Source organism: Vipera ursinii, assembly GCF_947247035.1.
Source record: "Vipera ursinii genome assembly, chromosome: 2".
Classification (NCBI taxonomy): Eukaryota; Metazoa; Chordata; class Lepidosauria; order Squamata; family Viperidae; genus Vipera; species Vipera ursinii.
Genome location: NC_139513.1, coordinates 290954959 through 290976164, shown reverse-complemented (window position 1 = coordinate 290976164; position 21206 = coordinate 290954959). Strand labels below are relative to the sequence as shown.

General features: G+C 44.9%; 1 protein-coding gene across 1 annotated transcript in view; it reads right to left on the bottom strand.

Moving 5' to 3' along the window:
- Positions 1–21206, bottom strand: part of TPGS2 (tubulin polyglutamylase complex subunit 2) — a 409136-nt gene that overhangs the window by 141497 nt on the left and 246433 nt on the right. The window lies entirely within an intron of this gene.

Sequence of the window (21206 nt, the reverse complement as noted above, 5' to 3'; positions counted from 1 at the left end):
AAACTAAAAATAAATTAAAAATTGTAAATATAATTAATTAAAGTGCCTGTCAGTCCAGGTCAGCCTGGTGGAATAGGAGTGTTTTGAGGCCGCGGCGAAAGGATTGGAGGTTTTGGGCCATCCGAAGCTCAGGGGGGAGCTGATTCCATAGGACTGGCGCTCCCACAGAGAAGGCCCTCCCCCTGGGGGTCGCCAGCCGACATTGCCTAGCTCAGCGTTTTTCAACCTTGGCCTCTTTAAGACGGGTGGACTTCAACTCCCAGAATTCCTCAGCCAGCAATGCTGGCTGGGGAATTCTGGGAGTTGAAGTCCACCCGTCTTAAAGGGGCCAAGATTGAAAAACCCTGGCCTAGCTGACGGTACTCTGAGGAGGCCTTCTCTGTGTGAGAATGGGAAAGGCAAGAGAATCAAAACCACGTGAAGTATTAGTACCGCTTCATAAAGCCTTAGTAAGGCCACATCTGGAACACTGCATCCCGTTTCAGTCACGTTACAAAAAAGATGTTGAGACTTTGGGGGGGAAAAGTGCCGAGAAGAGCAACTAAGATGACTAAAGGACTGCAGGCTACAGCAAATGAAGAACGGTTACAGGAACTGGGTATGGCCAGTCTAGAGAAAAGAAGGACTGGGGGGAGGGGGGACATGATAGCAGTCTTTCAGTATTTGAGAGGGTGCCACAAAGAAGAGGGAGGGTCAAATTATTCTCCAAAGCAAAAGAGGTCAGGACAAGAAACAACGGTCGGAAACTGATCAGAGAGAGAAGCAACCTGGAATTAAGGAGAAACTTCCCGACAGTGAGAGCCATTAACCGGTGGAACAGAAGTTGCCTCCAGAAGTTGTGGGTGCTTTTTTAGAGAAATAAAGTGAGCAGGGGGTTGGACGAGAAGACTTCCAAGGTCCCTTCCAGCTCTATTCTGACTGATTGAAAAAGATACCGGCTGGCAAAGCACTAAAGAGATTCTGATTTCTTCAACCAGCTGGCAAGGATTTCCTCCGGCACCCAGGCAAGGTTTGGGAGGACAGCCGGGTGTAGTGACTTTCGCCTAGGGTGCTCAGGGCCAGTCCAAATGAGCTCCCAAGACAGCTTCTTGGCAACTGATCTCCGGAACAAAGTCCCTTCTGCTGGTGCTGCAAATCCCACTCTATGGTTCACGGATTACTGTAGAATAAATAAGCATGGGGTTCTTCAGGACGGAGGGGTCCTAAATAACAGAATAAGAAAGTTGGGAGGGACCTTGGAGGTCTTCTAGTCCAACCCCCTGCTCAAGCAGGAAACCCTATATAATTTCAGACAAAAGGTTGTCCAATCGCTTTGGGAAAGAGATTTGGGGGAGGACGTCCTAGGACAGAGGTCCCCAGCCTTTCGGGCACCGGTTCTGTGGAAAAAGGTTTTTCCACAGATCAGAGTGTGTGTGGTTTTGTGTGCTGCCTGCATCTCACAGATGGGGCTGTTTGTTTGTGCGGACCGGTTGCTGGTTTGCTACTGCCCGGTACCGGGGGACCCCTGTTCTAGGAGATTCGAATGAGAAGCTTGGAGTTGAGTAAATCCATCTTAGGAGAAGAGAGGAGAGGAGAGGAGAGGAGAGGAGAGGAGAGGAGAGGAGAAGTAGTCTTTCAGTTTTTTCCTGGCTGGGAAAAAGCACAAGTCTCCAAGCTTGTGGACTTCAACTACCAGAATTCCTGGGAATCCAGGTGCCAAACCCATTTAAAACAGACCTCCTCAGTTTTAACTACAGGTAATCCTCAACTTACAACAGTTCATTTGGGGACCATTCAAAGTTACAACGGCACTGAAAAAAGGGACTTATGACCCTTTCTCATGATCACTGCAGCATCCCCGTGGTCAGTTATTTACATTCGGATGAATGACCACTGACTCACCTTTATGACAGTTGCAGTCTCCCGGGGTCATGCAATCCCCCAAGCAAAGTCAGTGGGGAAGCCAGATTTGCTTAACGACTGAGCTACTAACTTAACCCCTGTGCCAATTCACTTAACCGTGTGGCAAGAGAGATCGTAAAAATGGAGCAAAACTCACTTAACTGTCTCGCTTAGCAACAGAAATTTGGGGCTCAATTGTAGTCATAAGTCGAGGACTACCTGTATCAACGTTAGAAGGCCGCAGCCATCCTTGATTTCTACCTGCAGGAACACATCGAAACTGTTCACTGTGTAATGCCATCCTAACCTTTTGAGAATTTGTTTTCCCAGCAGGTTAACAGAAACCAATGTGACAGTTGTTGTTGTTAGTTGCGAAGTCGTGTCCGACCCATCGCGACCCTGTGGACAACATTCCTCCATGCCTTCCTGTCCTCTACCATCTTCTGGAGTCCATTTAAGCTCACGCCTACTGCTTCAGTGACTCCATCCAGCCACCTCATTCTCTGTCGTCCCCTTCTTCTCTTGCCCTCAACCTTTCCCAGCATTAGGCTCTTCTCCAGTGAGTCCTTCCTTCTCATTAGGTGGCCAAAGTATTTGAGTTTCAGCTTCAGGATCTGGCCTTCTAAAGAGCAGTCAGGGTTGATCTCCTCTAGGACTGACCGGTTTGCAGTCCAAGGGACTCGCAGAAGTCTTCTCCAGCACCATAGTTCCAAGGCCTCAATTCTTTGGCGCTCAGCCTTTCTTATGGTCCAGCTTTCACTGCCATACATTGCAACTGGGAAAACCATAGCCTTGACTATACGCATGTGACAGTACGAATCTTTTAAAACCCGGAACAAGCTACACTGAGAGCCTACAACCATTCATTCCTTGTGCCAAAGAATAGCCGTGTCACACCGTGTTAATCTTTGGAAAGGCTGTAGCTGGTACTGGCCATCAACAGATCTACTTGGGAAAAGGCACGTAATCCCAATTAGCCTTTGAGCTTCTCTTTTTTTCCTTCAAGACTGCCAAAGGAAGGGACACTGCTCTTTCAGGCTAGCCACAATTAACTCTAGGGTGAATTCTAAATTCTTTCATCGGCTTCTTTCCAGTAGCCCATTCCTAAGGCTGCCGAATTTGTTATCTAGGTTAAGCTTGCCTCAAAAATGGATTGGAATAAGAACAGGGGGCGTACAAAACACAAAAGAGACTTACTGCTACCCAGTTTATGGTTGAAAATAGCGTCCCAAATGTAACTGCAGGTAGTCCTTGACTTATAACCATTTCTTTGGTGGGCGTTTGAAGTTGCAACAGTACTGAAAACGTCTCGTGACCATCTTTCACACTAACGACCATTGCAGCATCCCTGACCAAAAAAACTGAGACACTTGGCAACTACTCAGGAGGGTCACAGTGTCCTGGGGTCACGTGACCCTTTTGTGACCGTCTGACAAGCAAAGTCAACGGGGAACCCTGCCACTAATTTAACAACTGCAGTGATTCAGTTAGCAACTATGGCAAGAATGGTTGTAAAATTGAGGCAAAACTCACCTAATAACTATCTCAACCGCTTGCCGGTTGAGCTCCGGATGGCCCCCGACCTTCGCTCCTTCCGGCGCGATTTAAAAACTTATTTATTTGAACAATCTGGCCTGGTTTGATGGGTTTATGGTTGGATCTAATTTTAACATAGTTTTAAGCATTGTATTATATTGGGCATGATTATTTAATTCTTTTAACTTCTTTTAACTTTTGTATTTATATTTTGATATTTATTGCCCTGTACACCGCCCCTGAGTCCTTCGGGAGAAGGGCGGTATAAAAATTTAATAATAAATAAATAAAATCTCACTAAACAACAGAAATTTTGGGGATCCCTTGTGGTTATAAATCGAAAAGCACCTGTATTATTATCCGCTTGTTTTTGTTGCTTGTTTTCTTGCAGACCTTTCTAGGTGACATCAGTGCTAGTAAGGAGTGTGGTTTGCTGTCAATTTATATCCTGAGGTCTTAAGCCTGTCTGAGTGAGTGAGTGGGTGGGTGGGTGGATGAGTGGTCTTAGGGATTCTTTGATTGGGCTGTTTACTGATGGCTCTTTGGCAGTTTCCTGACTGGGGTCTTGCTTCCTTGACTGCTGGTCTGAAGTCCAATAAAACTGGTTTTATCGGGCGCTCACATTCTATTGTCCCAGGAGCAAGAAAGCAGTACACGGTAGGCCATTTTTTCCTACAGGTCTGGGAAACAGATCAGGCTGCTTTATAAATTTCCTGAAACGCTGTAAAAATAATCCTTTTAAGTCATAGCATTAGTGTCTGTGCACATGTCTCATGTTCAAAAAGCTACCGAAGCTGATGCGTCCGAGCTACTGATTCCAGAATGGCCACTTTTTCCCTTTGAATCATGGCAGTGAAAGACAACCAATGAAGAAAAATGTCAAATCTAGCAGAAATGGCTAAGATTTCTGCTTGCTTGAAAGATCATTCACAAGAGAGATACATTTTGGTTTGGAGAAGATGGATAGATTATATTCAGAAAAAAATATGGGACTAAAAAGTTCCATTTAGCTTACGAGTAAATTTTAGGTTGTTATTGTTATAATTTGAATTTTTTCTAGAAGTTGGGTATTTCAGAGTGTTGGTAATTATGTTAAAGGCGGGTTAAAGTGTATTATGTATTTGGTTTTTTATATAGTTGATTAATGTTAGATTATGATTACTATATATTTGTAACCCTTGTAATCAGCTTTGGGAAGTGGGGGAGGGGGGTTGGGGGGGGTTGGGAAGGGGATATTTATTTTATTTATTTTATTTTAATTCCATTTATATCCCGCCCTTCTCCGAAGACTCAGGGCAGCTTACAAGCTTAGCAGTAGCCTTCATTCTATGTATATGCCTGTTTATTAGGGCTTTCACACACACACACCCCCAAGCGGCATTATTACAAAGTCAGCTTAATTGCCCCCAACAATCTGGGTCCTCATTTTACCTACCTCGGAAGGATGGAAGGCTGAGTCAACCTTGAGCCTGGTGGGATGCGAACCTGCACTAATGGCAGGCAGCTGGTGTTACTTAAGGAGTCATTAGCCCACTGCTCCACCAAGGCTCTATAATATTGTAACCTTTTATAAAACTTTTCAATAAAAAGAAAGAAAAATGTTTTCCTCTGTTCAGAAACTAATTCATACGGAAGAATAATGGAGAAATGTTCAAAAACAGGTAAGAAATTCTTCAAAGGAAGGACGCAGGGATCCTCAGAGGCCACGAGGGCCTTCTAAGTTGTGGAACTGCACTTGTGAAAAACCCAGAAAGATACAACCAGATTTCCTACTGCATATTTTTCTAGGAAAGATCCTGTGCTCCATTTGACTTTAAATGCTTGCTCTTTATCAAAATAACAGGTTTACTGTATATATTCTTTATGCTGTTCATTGCTTTAAAGGAGAATATTTGTAGCTCAGGTTTGAAATGGGGGGCCCTTGGGTGCTGTCTGAGCTTGGTGTTTTTCCTGCAGATGTTTCATTACCCAACTAGGGAACATCATAAGTGCGAGAAAAGAGTGGGATCTGCAGTGAAGAGGAGGAGGAGAAGGACCAGGAGCATGGGGTCCTTGGAGCTCTCTTGAGCTTGGTGGTTTTCTTGCAGACGTTTCATGACCCTAACCAGGTAACATCACCCATCTTTTAAAAATCTTCCAGAAAATTTCAGTTGAGTCTCTTAATTTCCTAGGGAGCTACAATTACTGTGTGAATTAGTGCAATTACTGTGTGAATTAGTGCACTCTGCATTTTATTTGCATCAGGTCCAATAGTTGCAGTGATGGTCTCCAGAATACATTTACTTTTTTTTTAAGAAGGACTGAAGAAAACCACCCTCTACATGGTTCTAAGCACAGAGTTAAATGGAATTTTGTTGCCCAGGTAAAAGCAGTGTCTTTCTGGAGACCAGATGCTCTGGAAAAACAACCAAGGTCATTCATCCCCACCCTGTCCCTGCATGCATTCAGCTGCCTGTTGTTGAAAAGATACCTGCCTTGGTGGGCCTGGGTTTCATCCAGCTGAACAATTACGTTCCTAATCTGCCTCCCATAATATGCCAGGAGTAGAGAGGATCTGGACCAGGCATTTCAGTTCTGTTTGCTGTCTACAAATACATGAAGTTTCATATTCAGGACACAAGGCTCACCATGCTGACTTTTTAAAAAGCTGTTTTTCATGTCTATGGGTTGTCTCTCCATGGGCTTCAAGCCATCATACCTCGGTCTTATGTTTACAACCACTTTAGGATAACTACTGCTCCTCTGTGGGTTGAAAACCTCCCGCTGGCATCTCCACAGGAGAGATGTGCAAGAGAGGTTTATGGTTTCATGGAATTTCTTGGACACTGAGCTGCTGTGACAAGCTGAGCGAAAAAGTCATAGGCTCCAAATATACTGCAAGCCTACCTTTGAGTGTTTAGCCCTATCCTCTGAAACCCCCAATTCTCAGTTCCCCTTCTCTGCTTATTTCACCCACACCCTAGTGTGGGGTGTGGCCATTGACAATCCTCGTTTATTATCTTCTGGCATTACTTTTAAGGGTTTTGAATAAGGAGAAACACATATGTCAGCTTGTAAAACTCGCATTAAATCAGCAAGTTGCAGTCCTATAACCAGTGACAATCCATTCTGCGATTCACGGCTCTAAAATTAAACCCAATCCAAGTTTTTACAGTACAGCTATCAGCCAGTATTTAGCTACACTGAAAATGAAGCAAATATAATCCAGTAACAAGAACACAACAGGCTTATAACTTATGAGTTCAGTCTCAAACATATCTACTTTAGGCAGTAGTTAGAGGGAGGATACTGCAAGATATATTTGAATCATTGTTTGAGGTCCCTGTGCATTCAGAACAAATGGAGTGTCCAGTCTTGGCAACTTTAAGTCTTGTGGCCTTCAAATCCCAGGCTTCCCCGTGCTGGCTGGGGAATTCTGGGAGTTGACGTCCACAAGTCCTGCCTTAAAATATATTCATAAAGTAAGCAGGCAAAATCCAACCAACTATTCATCAGAACCACCCCACAAAGGACCACTATTACCTTGCCTATGACAATACACACATATGTATAAAATACTTAAAATAATTTTCAAGTAATAAGGGTATTTTTCACTTAATAGGGTATCAAGGTATTTTACCAGAATTTGCAAAGCACATTCTAAAAGTTCATTTATTTACCATTTCACTGCAAATACAGCATTCAACAACTTCCCTCTCCAAATGAAATCAGTGCATGGCAAAAAATATTTGCCTCCACACTTTTACAACCCTAGGATTAAAAAAAAAGCATTCATTTCCCTAACATTTTACATCGACAGTTAACCCACCTGCCTTAAATACAGGCAGTGCAGCGCCAGATAAATTGCCCAGATTGACAAATGACAGGAGCAAGAAGGCCTACACATCTGGAGATTAAAAAAAATAGTGGGGTGACCCTCATAAAAATAGGTCACTGCTTTTTAACTTTTTTTCCAGTTTCCTCCTACCTGTTGCTCCTGATTTGGAAAATCTTTCCGTTGAAAAGAATTAATTAAAAAAACAGAGGCGGGGAACTATGGCCCCTTTGATGACTTGTGGACTTCAGCTCCCAGAATTCCTGAGCCAGCCAGGAATTCTGGGAGTTGAAGTCCACAAGCCATCAAAGGGCCAGTGTTTTCCACCCCTGAATTAAATTATTCACATTTGCTTCTAAAACACGAGGCATTCAGTCCCTCCTCCAATACAAATTCAGATTAGAAAATGTCCATTATTATTTACTGGACACACAAATTAGGTGAGTGTTCCGTGAAGGATCCTTTTCAACATCCAAAACGCTCCAGGTAAACGCAGAGAGAAATACCTGTCCACTTTTGGTTCCTAAAGCAAGCTACTTCTTCACATGAGAAGGGTGCATTCTGCATTCCCAGTGCCGGTCCTCCCAACAGCATTCTGATTTTTACATATTTATTTTTATTACATTTATATGCGGCTCATCTCGCATATAAAGTGTGAGATAATACGTGAGATAAACTTTCTTTCACACATATAAAGCGACTCTGGGCAGCATGACAAGTAATTTGGATTCTATCTAGATAATTCTCCATTTTGGGTGCCTTTCAACCAAAGGCAGGGAGGATTCCATCCTTTTGTCTCCCCGGGGCTGGAGAGGGGGGGGGAGGAGAACTGGAGCTGGTTTTATTTTTATTTATTAAATTTAAATACCGCCTATATAGGATTGCACAGTTGATAAAAAGGTTAAAAAAAGAAAAGAAAAAGATAATACGGAAGATTAAATTAAGAATTTGGTTCTCTTTCCTTGCAAGATACCAGCCGGCCAGAAATGCAGGGGGAGAAAAGGCCCTGAAAAGCAGGAAGGGGGGGGGCTCTGAAGGACTGGGCTCCAACCCTCCACAGCTGCTGGGTTTTCCCCAGGTGGCCTCAGGAGAAGGGGGGAAATTGGGGGGGGGGGAGCTAAGAGGACCAGACACAGCCCCTCCTCTCTCATTGAAATGCACGGGTTGGGGAGGGGGGGGAAGAGAAGGAAGTCTCTGAGGAACAAAGCAAGAAGAAAAGGCGCCCCTGAATGCAAGAAGACCCTCATCAAAGTAACGGGCCAAAGCAGGGAAACAGTCATGAAATGTGGGGTGCAAAAAGGGGGGAGACCCTCATAAAAAGCAGGGTACAGAAGCGGAGCAGGCCTCATGAAAACCAGGGTGCCAAAGTGGGGAGACTACTATGAAAACTGGGGTGCAAAACCAGGGGGACCCTCATGAAAAGAGGGCAGACCCGCTGAAAAAGCGGGGCGCCAAGCAGGCAGACCCTCATCAAAAACGGGCAGCCAAAGAGGGGAGACCGCCGTGAAAAGTGGGGTGCCAAACCAGAGTGTCCCTCACGAAGAGGGGAGACCCTCATTAAAAATGGGCTGCAAACCGGGGAAGGCCCTTCATGAAAAACAGGGAAACCCTTGGGAAAAACAGGGTGCCGAAGTGGGGAGACCGCACGAAAAGCTGGGGGGCCCGCCTCGTTAGAAAAAAGGGTGCAAACCCGGAGAGGCCCTCATGAAAAATGAAGAGACCTTCATGTAAAGTGAGGAGCCAAAGTAGGGAGACCCTCATTAAAAAGTGGGATGTCCAAATGAGAGACCGCCATGAAAAAAAAAAAAGCGGGCTGCAAACCCAGGAAAGCGCTTGTGGAAAGAGGGGAGACCCTCCTTGAAAAGGGGGCTCAAAGCTGGGGAGAACCCCCCAAAGGGGGGCACAAACCCAGAAAAATGGGCACACCCTCATGAAAAAGGGGGGTGCCAAAGCGGGGGAGACGGCCACGAAAAGTGGGATGGAAAGGCAGGGAGACCCTCATGAAAAGCGGGGAGACCCTAACCTTAAAAAAGCCACAGCAGGGGGAACCGTGTAAAGTGGGGAGGGGTGTGTGCCAAAGTAGAGACAACAAAGCAGGGAGACCCTCATGAAAAGTGGGGTGCCAGACACACCCTACCTTACAAAAAGCCCGGGGGGACTCATTAGACAGAGGGGAGACCCTCATGAAAAATGGGGCGTCAGAGACATCCTCCCTTACAAAAAGCCGGAGGGGGGGCTCATTAGACAGCGGGGAGACCCTCATGAAAAATGGGGCACCAGAGACACCCTCCCTTACGAAAGGCGGGCTCATTAAGACAGCGGGGAGACCCTCATGAAAAATGGGGTGCCAAAGACACCCTCCCTTACAAAAAGCCTGGGGGGACTCATTAGACAGAGGGGAGACCCTCATGAAAAATGGGGTGTCAGAGACACCCTCCCTTACAAAAGGCGGGAGGGGGGGCTCATTAAGACAGCGGGGAGACCCTCATGAAAAATGGGGCGCCAGAGACACCCTCCCTTACAAAAGGCGGGAGGGGGGGCTCATTAAGACAGCGGGGAGACCCTCATGAAAAATGGGGCGCCAGACACCCTCCCTTACAAAAGGCGGGAGGGGGGGCTCATTAAGACAGCGGGGAGACCCTCATGAAAAATGGGGCGCCAAAGACACCCTCCCTTACAAAAAGCAGGAGGGGGGGCTCATTAAGACAGCGGGGAGACCCTCATGAAAAATGGGGCGCCAGAGACACCCTCCCTTACAAAAGGCGGGAGGGGGGGCTCATTAAGACAGCGGGGAGACCCTCATGAAAAATGGGGTGCCAGAGACACCCCCCCTTACAAAAAGCAGGAGGGGGGGCTCATTAAGACAGCGGGGAGACCCTCATGAAAAATGGGGTGCCAAAGACACCCTCCCTTACAAAAAGCAGGAGGGGGGGCTCATTAAGACAGCGGGGAGACCCTCATGAAAAATGGGGTGCCAAAGACACCCTCCCTTACAAAAAGCAGGAGGGGGGGCTCATTAAGACAGCGGGGAGACCCTCATGAAAAATGGGGTGCCAGAGACACCCCCCCTTACAAAAAGCCCGGGGGGACTCATTAGACAGAGGGGAGACCCTCATGAAAAATGGGGCGCCAGAGACACCCTCCCTTACAAAAGGCGGGAGGGGGGCTCATTAAGACAGCGGGGAGACCCTCATGAAAAAGCAGGGTGCAAAGCCCATGGAGGGGGGTGGGGGGGCGCGCAGAGAAGCCCCTTCCCCTCGCGCAGCTCTCCCTCCAGGGTGAGAAACCTGGGGGAGGGGCAGACCCCTCCCCGCCTCCGGGGAGCGTCTTTCCCCTCAGAAGCTTGTGAAAAAACAGGAAGACCCCCCTGAAAAAGCGGGGTGCCAATCCAGAAACACCTTCCCTCACGAAAAGCGAGGGGGAGGGGAGAAAAAAACCGCTCATGAGAAAAGCGGGGTGCCAAGCCCTTGTCTGAGGGGGGGGGCGCCCAGAGAAGCCCCTCCCCCGGGTGGTGGTGGGGGGTTCCGAGTCCTCCCGCCCGGGGGTCCCCCTCCAAAGGGGGTGTCTCTCCCCTCCCCCAACCGCCCCCTCCCGTGCCAGGCGCGCGCGCGCGGCCCCTCCCCCCGCCGTCGGGGGGCGGGGCGGGGCCTAGGGGGGTGGGCGGAGCCTCTCACCTTGAAGTAGCCGCCCTCGTAGAGCGTGTTGGGCGGCCCGAAGATGGCCACCTCCCAGTTGTACAGGTCGGACTCGTCGACCAGGGTGATGCGGAAGCCCTCCACCGGCTCCTCCTGCAGGCCCTTCAGCTCCAGCATCAGCGCCTTCTGCGAGCTGCTCACCTGCTGCTGCGCCGCCATGGCGGAGGAGGAGGAGGAGGAGGAGGAGGAGGACGAGGCGGCGGGGGACGGCCAGGCGGGCGCCGCTCAGGACCGGCCGCGGCGGGCCAGGCCGGGCTAGGCCGCCCGGCCCGCCCGCCGCCGCCGCAGCAGCCGCCGCCGCCGCCGCGATCCTCCTGCTCCGTGCGGGGCGCGGCCCTAGGCGAGCCCGCCGGCGCCGCGGGGCCCGAGAGGGCGCGGGAAGGCGACGAGCGCGGCCTGCGCCACCCGAGCGAGGCGGCCGCGCACCCCGGGCCCGCTTCGCTCCCCACCGGCGGCGCCCTCGACGCCGCTGCCGGTGCTTCCTTTTGTGACGGCGACGCCGCTCGCGCGCTGACGTGAACGCGCACGCTCCGCCCGGTAGGCTCCACCCTCCTCCTCCTGCCGCCGCCGCTGCTTCCGCCTCCCTGGCAGGCGGCGCAGGCCGGCCGGCCGCCTCTCCGCGCACGCGCACGCAGAGGCGGCTTGGGCCACGCTCTCGGTTACGTCAGAGGCGGCCTTGGCAACGCCCCCAGTTACGTGAGAGGCGGCTTTTATTGGGTCCGTGGCCAGCGCTCTGATTGGGTGGGCTGTAAACGCGTATCTCGCTCCTTCGCTCTCTAGCGCTCTCTCGTCCAATGTTTAGCCTAGTCCCGCCTTTTAGCGTAAGATCATTGGCTGGACCCAAAGCCTAATTTGTTTTTTCATGGTACACGCCCCCTAAGGGAAGGAAGCGTTCGGCCATTGGCCGCTGGTACTCAGCCTTCTTCGGGGATTGGCTGGTTTCCGTCTCTGTTTTCCAACCTCTTGTGCGGTGGGGAGGCGTTTAAGCGTCTCTTAAATGGACGGAACCATTAAGTCGTTGAAAAGGGGGGGGCGGTTTGTCTGAAATGGTGCGTTTTCAAGAAAAAAAGGGTCGTTTTTAGGTGCTAATTTGTTAGTTCGGTGTTATTTCCAAAATCTTTTGCAGTAACGAAAGCCAGAAATTACCGCCATAAAAGATGCAATAAAACGTAGGCAATGGATCAATATATAATTGTCACAACATGTAACTCTACATGTAAACGTAGGCAATGGCTCGTATATGTGTCACACAACGCCGCAGGGGAAAATGTACAGACAGAAATGAACAAAGCTGGCAAAACTAAAAAAAAACCGCAGTGATAGTTTATGTTCTTGTTTATGGGATAACACGAAGCAACCCCCTTGGATCACATTAATGCATTGGGCCAAATCATGTGTAAACCAACATTAGGCTAAGCTTTGATGTAACCACATGTAAGCCATGGTAAACCACCGTAAACCAACTTGAGGCCTGTTTTATGGCTCTGTGTTTTCTTGACCAGTACAGTATAACCCAGTGTTTTTCAACCTTGGCAACTTTTAAGGTGTGTGGACTGCAACACCCGTAATTCTGTGCTGACAGGGGAATTCTGGGACTTAAAGTCCACATAAAGTTGCCAAGATTTAAAAAAAAAACACAGCTACACCTCCGTGGCCAGCCTTGACAGAATGAGTTAAACGAGGGAAAATGTTTTTAATGAAGGTTGCAATGAAGGCTATTGCTAAGTACAATGATTTGTGCTTTAGATTGTAAGCCGCCCTGAGTCTTTGGAGAAGGGCGGGATATAAATGGGATTAATATATATATATATATGGGATTAATAGATATAGATATAGATATAGATATAGGATTAAAAAAAAGAAAAAGAAAATCCCCAAATTAATTTTTTTAAAAATAGAAAACTGCTTGTTTGCAAAAATTTGCAATGCTCTCATTGGGGAATGGGACCCCAAAACAGCATAAAGCAGACAGAATGTGAATCTCACCCTCATTTTAATTATAACACAAATTTATAGGTAGTCCTCAGTTAATGACCTTTTGAAGTTATGACGGAACCCTCAGTCTGTACTTTTGACAAGGGTCCATTCCCTTCCATGTCACATGATTGTGTTGGTAACCAGTTTTACGACCTGTTGCAGCATTCCGACATGACTGCAATTTATGACTTTTTAATACTGGGTTTTGGTCTTTTTCAGGTGGTTTCCGGCAAAAAAGCACCCATAGGGATACATTGATTTGCTTTGCGACCGCAGGGTTCATTTTCTGACTGCAGCACTTCCTTAACAACTGTCTCTCTCACACACATAAGAAAACCGGTTATAAAATCAGGTCAGTCAGGTGGAGGCCTCGACTTACACCCAGCATGACTTTGAACGAGAATTTTGGGCTCCATCTGGGTTATAATTAGTTGTAAGTTGAGGATGAAGGGATCAGCCACCCACTTCTATTTTTCTGCTGTTAAGCTTGACTTGGAAAAAGCTTTACAAATATTTTAATTAATTCAGAATTTGTTTCTACACAAACACACAAAGTTCAAAGTGGACTTAAAAAAAAACCTGTTAACCAATTTTGGCAATTTGTGCTCCCCCCCTTTTTTTGAGGGGGAGGGATTACCTTTAAAACAGGACATTTCTATTATAATTTTTTTACGGATTTGTTCCAGAATCAAAAGCAAGGTTTATCTTTACTTAAAACCTTATCTTCCGAGTTTGTTAAATTTCTTAATCTGAACAGATTTCTAGCGGTATGGATAAAATTTAACACAGTTTTTCATTTATTCTATAATTTATACAGCATCAATTATGGTCCTCAATCTTTATATTTGCTTATATCTTAATAAAGACATACAGGCTTTGGGCGGGGAAAAAACCAAGAATTAAATTTAAGATCTTACAAGACGCACGGGAAGGAGGAGGACTTAAGGCGCCTAATTTGAAATTATACTATGATGCGGTGGTTTTAACACTGGTTAGTGATTAGCTTAATTTAACAAATAAAAGTATACTTCATCTTGAGGGATGGGACTTATTATATGGGTGCCATGCATACTTAATTTATGATAAAAAAGTTGACAAGGCTTTTAAATCTCATATTTTGAGAAGTGCTTTATTGCGTGTCTGGAAAATGTATTATTATAAGTTAAATTATAAAATACCAATCTGGGGGATTCCTGGACACGCGATAGAGGGTGTATCTATGGGTGTGAATTTGGATAGGATTTCTTATAAGGAATTACTTAGATTGGTAGGGAATGATTGGCAATTTAAATCGTTAGCTGAGTTAAAGCAAGAAAATATTGTGCAGTCTTGGTTTCAGTATACTCAATTGTTAGCTAGGTGGAAGTTAGATCAAAAGGTTGGTGTTACATTAATGGATGAGAATTTGGTAAAACAGATTAAAGATCAAAATCGAGCGCATATAAAGAGAATTTATAATGCTTTAATAGAATTGGATTCGGAAATGGAATTAGTTAAAGATTGCATGGTAAAGTGGGCCCAAAATATTCAAGAACCGATTCCATTGGATATATGGGAGGTAGTTTGGGTTTGTTGTTGTTGTTGTTGTTAGCTGCGAAGTCGTGTCCGACCCATCGCGACCCTATGGACAACATTCCTCCAGGCCTTCCTGTCCTCTACCATCTTCTGGAGTCCATTTAAGCTCACGCCTACTGCTTCAGTGACTCCATCCAGCCACCTCATTCTCTGTCGTCCCCTTCTTCTATTGCCCTCGATCTTCCCCAGCATTAGGCTCTTCTCCAGGGAGTCCTTCCTTCTCATTAGGTGGCCAAAGTACTTGAGTTTTAGCTTCAGGATCTGGCCTTCTAAAGAGCAGTCAGGATTGATCTCCTCTAGGACTGACCGGTTTGATCGCCTTGCAGTCCAAGGGACTCGCAGGAGTCTTCTCCAGCACCACAGTTCAAAGGCCTCAATTCTTTGGCGCTCAGCCTTTCTTATGGTCCAACTTTCACTACCATACATTGCAACTGGAAAGACCATAGCCTTGACTATACGCACTTTTGTTGACAGGGTGATGTCTCTGCTTTTTAGTGTGCTGTCTAGATTTGCCATGGCTTTCCTCCCCAGGAGCAAGCGTCTTTTAATTTCTTGGCTACAGTCCCCATCTGCAGTGATCTTGGAGCCCAGGAAAATAAAATCTGTCACTACCTCCATTTCTTCCCCATCTATTTGCCAGGAATTGAGAGGGCCAGATGCCATGATCTTGGTTTTCTTAATGTTAAGTTTCAACCCAAGTTTTGCACTCTCCTTCTTCACCTGCAACAAGAGGCTCTTTAGTTCTTCTTCACTTTCTGCCATTAGAGTGGTATCATCTGCGTATCTTAGGTTGTTGATATTTCTTCCGGCAATCTTAATTCCAACTTTTGATTCATCTAGCCCTGCCTTTCTCATGATGTGCTCTGCATATAAGTTAAATAGGCAGGGCGACAGTATACAGCCTTGCCGGACTCCTTTCCCAATTTTGAACCAATCAGTGGTTCCGTGTCCAGTTCTCACTGTTGCTTCTTGACCCGCATATAGGTTTCTCAAGAGCCCAATAAGATGGTCTGGTACTCCCATCTCTTTAAGAACTTGCCACAGTTTGTTATGATCCACACAATCAAAGGCTTTAGCATAGTCAATGAAGCAGAAGTAGATGTTTTTCTGGAACTCCCTAGCTTTCTCCATGATCCAGCGTATGTTGGCAATTTGATCTCTAGTTCCTCTGCCTCTTCGAAATCCTGCCTGCACTTCTGGTAGTTCTCGATCCACATACTGCTGAAGTCTAGCTTGTAGGATTTTAAGCATGACTTTACTAGCATGAGAAATGAGTGCAATGGTGCGATAGTTTGAACATTCTTTGGCACTGCCTTTCTTAGGAATTGGAATGTAAACTGATCTTTTCCAATCCTGTGGCCACTGTTGAGTTTTCCAAATTTGCTGGCAAATTGAGTGTAGCACTTTTACTGCATTGTCTTTTAAGATTTTGAATAGCTCAGCTGGAATACTGTCACCTCCACTAGCTTTGTTGTTGCTCAGCTTTTCTAAGGCCCACTTCACTTCACATTCTAGGATGTCTGGCTCGAGGTCAGTGACCACCTCATTGTGATTATCAGGGACGTTAAGCTCATTCTTGTATAGTTCTTCTGTGTAATTTTGCCACCTCTTCTTAATCTCTTCTGCCTCTGTTAGGTCCCTGCCATTTTGGTCCTTTATCATGCCCATTTTTGCATTAAACGTTCCCTTCATTTCTCCAATTTTCTTGAAAAGATCTCTGGTCCTCCCTATTCTATTGTTTTCTTCTATTTCTTTGCACTGTTCATTTAAGAAGGCATTCTTATCTCTTCTAGCTATTCTCTGGAATTCTGCATTCAATTGGGTGTATCTTTCTTTTTCTCCCTTGCCTTTCGCTTCCCTCCTTTCCTCAGCTATTTGCAAAGCTTCCTCAGACAGCCATTTTGCTTTCTTGCATTTCTTTTTCTTTGGGATGGTTTTGGTTGCTACCTGTTGTACAATGTCACGAACCTCTGTCCATAGTTCTTCAGGCACTCTGTCTATCAGATCTAATTCCTTAAATCTATTTGTCACCTCTACTGTATATTCAACAGGGATATGATTTAATTCATACCTGACTGGCCTAGTGCTTTTCCCTACTTTCTTCAGTTTAAGCCTAAACTTTGCAAGGAGAAGCTCATGGTCTGAGCCACAGTCAGCTCCTGGTCTTGTTTTTACTGACTGTATAGAGCTTCTCCATCTTTGGCTGCAGAGCATATAGTCAATCTGATTTCTGTGTTGACCATCTGGTGATGTCCATGTGTAGAGCCGTCTCTTGGGTTGTTGGAAAAGAGTGTTTGCTATGACCATCGTATTCTCTTGACAGAATTCTATCAGCCTGTGCCCTGCTTCATTTTGCACTCCAAGGCCAAACTTGCCTGTTATTCCAGTTATCTTTTGGCTTCCTACTTTAGCATTCCAATCCCCCATGATGATAAGAACATCATTTTTTGGTGTTAGTTCTATAAGGTGCTGTAGTGCTTCATAGAACTGGTCAATTTCATCCTCTTCAGCACTGGTGGTTGGGGCATAGACTTGGACTACTGTGATATTGAATGGTTTGCCTTGGATTCGAACTGAGATCATTCTGTCATTTTGAGGATTGTATCCCAGTATTGCTTTTCCTACTCTTTTATTGACTATGAAGGCTACTCCATTTCTTCTGAAGGATTCTTGCCCACAGTAGTATACCTGATGGTCATCTGAATTAAATTCACCCATTCCTGTCCATTTTAGTTCGCTGATACCTAAGATGTCAATGTTCAGTCTTGTCATCTCTTGTTTGACCACGTCCAGTTTTCCTTGATTCATGGATCTTACATTCCAGGTTCCTATGGAGAAAAAATCTTTACAGCATCGGACTTTCCTTTCACCACCAGACACATCCACAGCTGAGCGTCCTTTCGGCTTTGGCCCAGCCGCTTCATTCTTTCTGGCGCTACTAGTACTAGCCCTCTGCTCTTCCCCAGTAGCATATTGGACGCCTTCCGACCTGAGGGGCTCATCTTCCAGCGTCATATCGTTTTGCCTTTTGGTACTGTCCATAGGGTTTTCATGGCAAAGATACTGGAGTGGGTTGCCATTTCCTTCTCCAGTGGATCACGTTTTGTCAGAACTCTCTGCTATGACCTGTCCGTCTTGGGTGGCCCTGCACGGCATAGCTCATAGCTTCATTGAATTACGCAAGCCCCTTCGCCACGACAAGGCAGTAATCCATGAAGGGGTAGTTTGGGTTAGAAATGTAAAATTTACCCAGGCCCAAAATTTAAGAGAAAATTTTTACAAAATGTTTTATAGATGGCATATGGATCCTGAAAAGTTGTCTTGTATGTGTCCTAATTGACAGCTCAAATGTTGGAGATGTGGCAGTTTGGATGCTACTACTTATTTTCATACCTGGTGGACTTGTAGAAATATAAAAGCTTTTTGGATTAAGATTTGGTGGAACATTCAAAAGATTTTCAAGAGAAAGATAAAGTTTACTCCACAATTATTTTTATTGGGTGTTATTATAGGTTGTGATACTAAAGAAAGTAATTTGATGTTGAATTTGATAACAGCTGCAAGGTTATTGGTAGGGCAATATTGGAAGAAGGATTGCTTGCCTACTATAGAAGAATGGACGCTTAAAGTGTCAAATTTAGCAGAAATGGCTAAGATTTCTGCTTATTTGAAGGATCATTCACAAGAAAGATACATTTCGGTCTGGAGAAGATGGATAGATTATATTCAGAATAAATATGGGACTAAAAAGTTCCATTTAGCCTATGAGTAAATTTTAGAGTATTATTATTATTAATAGTTTATTATAGTGGAATTTTTATTAGTTTTAATTATGTGATATTATTATTTTTAGTATTAGTATTGTTTAACAACTTGGATATTGTATTGTTTAATAATTAGGATATTAATTTGTTTTTATTATGTTTACTTTTGTTTATATTTATGTTAAAGGGGAGTTAAAACGCATTATGGACTTGGTTATCTATATAGTTTGTTAATGTTAGTTAGATTATGATTATTATATTTGTAACCCTGTACTCAGCTCTGGGAAGTGGGGGAGGGAGAGGGGGGGTTTAGGGTGGGTTGGTTTTGGGGTTTATATTGTAAACTTTTATAAAACTTTTCAATAAAAAAAGACATACAGGCTTTTAAAAACAATGCAATTTACTCTTATTTATAATCAGCTAATAAAATGCTGAAGAACTTTAATTTTTAGGATGAAATGTAATTTCCCTGTTTGTATATATGTAATAAAATGTGACAGTAAAGTTGGATTTCCTGAGAATACCTAAAATTTCCTAGGTAAATTTCCTTTGGGACACTGATCTTAAATTCAAATTTATCTTATTTCAAGTAATGATAGTAATTTGGTGCACATTGAGTAAGAGTTTGGTTGACATATCAGGTTCTCTGGTCATGGGAATATGCTTGGTGTTGGTTTAGGTTAGTGAATCATCTAATAAACCTAAGCTAAACAAATTATGGCTTCTTATACTGTGGTTTATCCAATAAACTATAGCTAAAAGAACTGTTGGAGGAAAAGTCTTCATCATGGCTCAGTCCAAGCCGGGAATAAACAACATGGCGACTGCTTTAGAAAGAAGGTTGCAGTTTATTGAAGAGGAGAGCCAGACAGAAAGATGGCTCTGGCAGAAAAGAGAAAAAAGGGGTGAGCACATGTAGGGAGTGGGTTTTTATACCCTCTGGAGCCTTTTGTTTGGAGTTGTTTCCTGTTCCTGTTTTGAGGCTTTGCATTTCCTGTGTCATGTATTTTGACCTGTGTCCCTTTGGCCTCTGTGAGTTAATCCTATTATGTCCTGTCTTAGAGTTTGGGTGGGGTATGTAGATTTTAGGTGTCTTTGTCTTCTTAATCTTCTAGCTCCAACCTTCCTGAATGGCTTACACCTGCATTTCTACAGAGCTGGTTTCTGCTTGGGGGAGGGAGACTTGAGGCTATGAAGAAAAAAACTGGGCATTCTTTTCTGCCTCTTTAAGATCCTTTGAGGAAATATATTTTTCTCCCCTTTTAATATTTCCTTCTCTGGGGGGGTGTGTGACTTTCCACAGAACTATATCTTCTTATAATTGTGGCTTATCTAATAAACTACAGCTAAATAAGCTATAGCTTTCAGTAATTGTAGCCAGTGTTTTTTTTTTGTAAAAGAAAAAGGTGCCGGAACTCACACATGTCATACAACCCACCTTGCCTACCCTACAAGGTTCCATCCAAAAAAGGTGCCGGAACTCTGTTCTGAGCGTTCTATGAGAAAAAAAGCCCTGATTGTATTTTATCCAATAAACAATAGCTAAACAAACTATGGCTTTCTGTAATTGTGGTTTATCCAGTAAACTACAGCTCAACAAACTATGGTTTCTTGTAATTAAGGAATTAGTCAAAGAGGCCCATGGATGGGGACAGGAGGTTCCAGCACTTGTCAGATAGTGTCAAAAAGAAAAAAAAATCAAGGGTTTCCCCCACCCCAATACTGTGATAAAGCCCTGAGTGTGAAAAGGGGTGTGGCTGTGATTGTGGGACACCTGCAAACAATTCTGCTTCTTAAAGCAAAACCAGGGCTGAGCTGAGCTGAGCAGGCCAAGGGCGACATCTGCTGGTTAACAGAGGAACTGGTATTTAGTAGGAAGACCACCAAGGAAAGAAAGAAAATGAAGCGCTACAATTTATTTATTTTTATTTCACATTTCTTATTCAGCCAGTCAATGTTCCTGCCTCAAGTGGAACTAGAACTCACCGTCTCCTGGTAATTGTCCCAAAGAGCCATCCAATATTTATGCCTAAGGCGGAACCAGAACTCACTGTCTCAGTTGTGTGGCAACCAGCCTGTATTTATGATGACATTTGTGATCACCATTTGTGACCTTCCCAGCTGGCTTCCGCCAAGCAACGTCAGTAGGGGAAGTTATTTTTGCTTAACAACTGCACGATTCATTTAACAACTACAGTGGGGGGAAAATGGTCATAAAATGGGGTGGGGTTGACTTGCTTAGCAATGAGAATTTGGGGCTCAGTTGTGCTCGTACACTGAGGACTACCTGTATAGAAGTGTTATAATAAAAACAGTTAAAAACAAGAATAATTAAAATTCAGAATTAAAAAAGGGTGCAGCCCCCATGGCTGCAAGCTCCTTGAAATGCTTTCAACAATCCCATTTGATTTGATTTGATTTTCCTTAGTGCCTGGAACTGGATTTTCAAACGCCTGGAAACAGGTGTTGCAATGTCCACGGTATCTCATTTCTGACCCCCTCCTTGCTGATGTGTGGGGTGAGCACAGCTGCCTCTCTTTGGTTAACTAACCATGGCTTAGCATGATGCAGAAATTCCACACTCTGCTGACTTTTTCAGGATCAGAACATCTTAATTTTGTCCATTCTGTCTTCTTCAACCTTTACAAATGGGAGGACTTCAGTTCCCAGCCAGCCAATTCTGGGAGTTGAAAGCCACCCATTTTAAAGTCACTAAGGTTGAAAAATATTCACTCGATTGCATTATGAAACAGGGCCGTATAGGATAATCTCCTTCGGTTGCAATGAAGGCTTTGCCAAATCTTTGGTCTGGGGAAATAATGCTGGAAGGGACCTTGGAGGTCTTCTAGTCCAACCCCCTGCTCAAACAGGAGACCCTATACCAGGTGTCTTCAAACTTGGCCCTTTTAATGACTGGTGGACTTCAACTCCCAGAATTCCTCAGCCAGCGTGCCTGGCTGAGGA